This window comes from Babylonia areolata, chromosome 19, assembly GCF_041734735.1.
Source record: "Babylonia areolata isolate BAREFJ2019XMU chromosome 19, ASM4173473v1, whole genome shotgun sequence".
NCBI classification, from domain to species: domain Eukaryota; kingdom Metazoa; phylum Mollusca; class Gastropoda; order Neogastropoda; family Buccinidae; genus Babylonia; species Babylonia areolata.
Genome location: NC_134894.1, coordinates 43,632,222 through 43,637,221, shown reverse-complemented (window position 1 = coordinate 43,637,221; position 5,000 = coordinate 43,632,222). Strand labels below are relative to the sequence as shown.

The 5,000-nt window shown below is 40.4% G+C and overlaps 1 protein-coding gene across 1 annotated transcript in view; it reads left to right on the top strand.

Moving 5' to 3' along the window:
• The first annotated feature begins 707 nt into the window (after window positions 1-707).
• Window positions 708-5,000, top strand: part of LOC143294322 (partner of bursicon-like) — a 37,534-nt gene continuing 33,241 nt past the window's right edge. Inside the window, exon 1 of the mRNA XM_076605767.1 lies at window positions 708-1,493. The gene's annotated coding sequence lies outside the window, so the exon portion shown is untranslated. The remainder of the gene's footprint in view (window positions 1,494-5,000) is intronic.

Genomic DNA, 5,000 nt, shown 5'->3' with positions numbered 1-5,000 from the left:
TTGTTTTTAGAATGTCAAGTATTTTATTTTTTGCCTTACTTGCAAATTCCTCACAAGCACAAGTTTCTGACAGCTTAGTAGTGAGTGTGAACCCTAAGTATTTGTACTTGTTTACTATTTCAATTGTGTTTCCTCCATATGTCCATTTTTCTATGTTAGAAGCATACCCCCCTTTCCTAAAAATCATTATTTTGGTTTTATCCAAATTCACCGTAAGTCCCAGTTCCCTTGAAGACTTTTCTAAATTATTAATTTTGATTGAGAGAGAGAGAGAGAGAGAGAGAGAGAGAGAGAGAGAGAACACACACACACACACACACACACACACACACACACACACACAGATTGAGAGAGAGAGAGAGAGAGAGAGAGAGAGAGAACACACACACACACACACACACACACGCGCGCGCGTAACCTTTTCGCACTGTTCACGACACCAGGGGCTTGACGCTCTCTCCCCCAAATGTCCACCACGCCTCCCAGACATCCTGTCTCAACACACACACACACACACACACACACACACACACACACACACGTGTTAGTGTGTGGGCGGGTGGGTGGGAGAGGAAGATGGAGAAGAAGAGGAAGGGAGGATGGAGAGAGGAGAGAAAGAAAGAGGAGAAGAGGGGAGGAGGGAATATCGCCAGGGAATGTCGGTGCTAGTGAAGGAAACTGCCTTCAGCAACCTCTCTGCGACAAACACAACTGGCGAAGAGCTCGTGGCAGCAGCCGTGGAATTCTGGAACTCTTCCATCTTTTCGTTTTCGCTGCTACGGGAGAGAGAGACAGAGAGAGAGAGAGACAGATAGAGAGGGAGCGAGAGAGACATACACACATGCACAGAGACTGAAAGAGAGAGAAAGGGCAACTGAAAAAGACCAGTTTTTCGCCTGTAGAAGAGTTATTATTATTAGTAGAAGTGAGTGTTAGACCGCTCCTACATATACAGGATATACAAACAAGACATATGTGAGAATCCCTTGGTCTCAGCCTATCGATTCTTTGACTCCAGTGTGGCAGAGAGTTAGCGAAAGAATTTCTCTCCACTCCAAACCTCTTCAGTTTTTCTTCTTCTTTTTCTTGTTTGTGTTTGTTTCGGTTTTCCCCTTTCTTTCTTCTTAAGTTCCTTTTTTTCCCTTCTCTCTCAGCTGTACAGGTCTTAAGAGCTTTGCCGTACACTCTCCAGCTTTCACCACTATCAGCTGAATTGCTTTCTTTTTATTTCTGAGGGATTGAGGGGGAAAAAAACCCCCACGTTAACCGCGCTCCTCTTTTTCTTTCTCCCCATTTTTTCTTTTGTTCTTTTCCTGTCTTTTTTTTCCTGTTCTCAATTGCCTATGGGTTTAACTTCTTCGTGTTCTTGCTGAGTGTTCAGTTTCGTTGTCTATCTATCAAAGTATTCTGTGGAGCCAGCTAAATCCAGTCGTGCGGAGCCATTGTTCCACGGATACGTCGTCATTTGTGGCGCTTTGTTGCGGCGGTAGCAGGTCGGTATTATTCATTACAAATGTTGACGTTGTGAGTAGTTTACTATTCGTGCGGTGGCGTGAACTAGGTTATTGTTCGTTTGCGGTGACTTTGCGAGTTTGTTTATTGTTCGTTGTGGCGACGTTGTGAGCTTGTTTTTCCTCTTCTTCTTCTTCGTTCGTGGGCTGTAACTCAGTCCCACTAACTCGTATGTACACCCAGTGGGCTTTTATGTGCATGACCGTTTTTACCCCGCCATGTAGGCAGCCGTACTCCGTTTTCGGGGGTATGCATGCTGGGTATGTTCTTGTTTCCATAACCCACCGAACGCTGACATGGATTACAGGATCTTGAACGTGCGTATTTGATCTTCTGATTGCGTATACACACGAAGAGGGTTCAAGCACAAGCAGGTATGCATTTAAGTTTATAATTATTTACGTGGGGAAGTGTTTATTGTCTGTGCTGTGACGCTGTCAATTTATCGTTCGTATGGTGACGTCGTGGCTTAGTGTAATTAGTTATATGGTGATGTTGTGATTTAAGTTTATTGTTCATGCTCTGATGCTGTTGGTTCGTTTGATTATTCCTGTGGCGAAGCTGTGACTTAAATCTAATCATTCATGTGATGACGTTGTGAGTTAGTTCATTGTTCGTGCTGTGACGTTGTGAGTTAGTTCATTGTTTATGCTGTGACGTTGTGAGTTAGTGCGTTGTTCGTGCCGTGACATTGTGAGTTAGTTCATTGTTCGCGCTGTGATGTTGTGAATAGTTCTTTGTTCGTGCTGTGACGTTGTGAGTTAGTTCATTGTTCGTGTTGTGACGTTGTGAATAGTTCTTTGTTTGTGATGTGACGTTGTGAGTTAGTTCATTGTTCGTGCTGTGACGTTGTGAGTTAGTTCATTGTTCGTGCTGTGATGTTGTGAGTTAGTTCATTGTGTGTGCTGTGTTGTTGTGAATAGTTCTTTGTTTGTGATGTGACGTTGTGAGTTAGTTCATTTTTCGTGTTGTGACGTTGTGAGTTAGTTCATTGTTCGTGCTGTGACAATGTCAGTTAGTTCTGTGTTCGTGCTGTGACGTTGTAAATAGTTCTTTGTGATGTGAAGTTGTGAGTTAGTTCATTGTTCGTGCTGTGACGTTGTAAATAGTTCTTTGTGATGTGAAGTTGTGAGTTAGTTCATTGTTCGTGCTGTGACGTTGTGAGTTAGTTCATTGTTCGTGCTGTGATTTTGTGAGTTAGTTCAATGTGTGTTCTGTGTAGTTGTGAATAGTTCTTTGTTTGTGATGTGACGTTGTGAGTTAGTTCATTGTTTATGCTGTGATGTTGTGAGTTAGTTCATTGTTCGTGCTGTGACGTTGTGAGTTAGTTCATTGTTCGTGCTGTGACGTTGTGAGTTAGTTCATTGTTCGTGTTGTGACGTTGTAAATAGTTCTTTGTGATGTGAAGTTGTGAGTTAGTTCATTGTTCGTGCTGTGACGTTGTGAGTTAGTTCATTGTTCGTGCTGTGATTTTGTGAGTTAGTTCAAAGTGTGTTCTGTGTAGTTGTGAATAGTTTTTTGTTTGTGATGTGACGCTGTGAGTTAGTTCATTGTTTATGCTGTGATGTTGTGAGTTAGTTCATAGTTCGTGCTGTGACGTTGTGAGTTAGTTCATTGTTCGTGCTGTGACGTTGTGAGTTAGTTTATTGTTCGTGCTGTGACGTTGTGAGTTAGTTCATTGTTCGTGTTGTGACGTTGTAAATAGTTCTTTGTGATGTGAAGTTGTGAGTTAGTTCATTGTTCGTGCTGTGACGTTGTGAGTTAGTTCATTGTTCGTGCTGTGATGTTGTGAGTTAGTTCATTGTTCGTGCTGTGACGTTGTGAGTTAGTTCATTGTTCGTGCTGTGATTTTGTGAGTTAGTTCAATGTGTGTTCTGTGTAGTTGTGAATAGTTCTTTGTTTGTGATGTGACGTTGTGAGTTAGTTCATTGTTTATGCTGTGATGTTGTGAGTTAGTTCATTGTTCGTGCTGTGACGTTGTGAGTTAGTTCATTGTTCGTGCTGTGACGTTGTGAGTTAGTTCATTGTTCGTGCTGTGACGTTGTGAGTTAGTTCATTGTTCGTGCTGTGATTTTGTGAGTTAGTTCAATGTGTGTTCTGTGTAGTTGTGAATAGTTCTTTGTTTGTGATGTGACGTTGTGAGTTAGTTCATTGTTTATGCTGTGATGTTGTGAGTTAGTTCATTGTTCGTGCTGTGACGTTGTGAGTTAGTTCATTGTTCGTGCTGTGACGTTGTGAGTCAGTTCATTGTGTGTGCTGTGATGTTGTGATTAGTTCTTTGTTTATGCTGTGGTGTTGTGAATAGTTCTTTGTTTGTGATGTGACGTTGTGTTATAGTTCATTGTTTGTGATGTGATGTTGTGAGTTAGTTCATTGTTCGTGCTGTGACGTTGTGAGTTAGTTCATTGTTCGTGCTGTGACGTTGTGAATAGTTCTTTGTTTTTGATGTGACGTTGTGTTATAGTTCATTGTTTATGTTGTGATGTTGTGAATTAGTTCTTTGTTTGTGATGTGATGTTGTGAGTTAGTTCATTGTTCGTGCTGTGACGTTGTGAGTTAGTTCATTGTTCGTGCTGTGACGTTGTGAGTTAGTTCATTGTTCGTGCTGTGACGTTGTGAGTTAGTTTATTGTTCGTGCTGTGACGTTGTGAGTCAGTTCATTGTGTGTGCTGTGATGTTGTGAATAGTTCTTTGTTTGTGATGTGACGTTGTGAGTTAGTTCATTGTTTATGCTGTGACGTTGTGAGTTAGTTCATTGTTCGTGCTGTGACGTTGTGAGTTAGTTCATTGTTCATGCTGTGACGTTGTGAGTTAGTTCATTGTTTATGCTGTGACGTTGTGAGCTAGTTCATTGTTCATTCTGTGACGTTGTGGGTTACCTATTTAATGATGCGGTGGGTGTTGTCATGTTGTCAATTAATTAGTTATTCATTTGCGCATTGGAACTAGTTCAGTGGGTTGTTGGTTGATATTTGTTTTCAAGTTTGTATGTTTAATAAAAAGGAGATTAATTATTTGGTGATGTGTGCGTTTTCTTTTCATTTGTTGGCATTTGTAATTGAGTTCCCTTCTTTCGAGTTTGCTATTGATTCAGTTCAATTCAAAATACGTTTTTTGTCTGCTTCAAGCAATTAGAACAGAAAGTTTTCTTTGGGCTCATTCAAATGCTCATTAACAAATATCAAAGTAAAAAACGAATGAGCAACTGACACACCCTTCAGTGATCAAGACACACACATCAATTATCATGTAAAAAGAAAAAAAACACCCAAAAAACAAAACAAAACATTCTGGCAATATTATATTACATTTAAGATAAAGTGAGACAACTCTCTCTTCCTCTCTCTCTTTCTCTCTGTGTCTGTATATATATATATATATATATATATATATATGTGTGTGTGTGTGTGTGTGTGTGTGTGTGTGTGTGTTTGCATTTCAATCATCATACAAAAAGGAAAATATTTAGTAAAGGTATTACAACATTT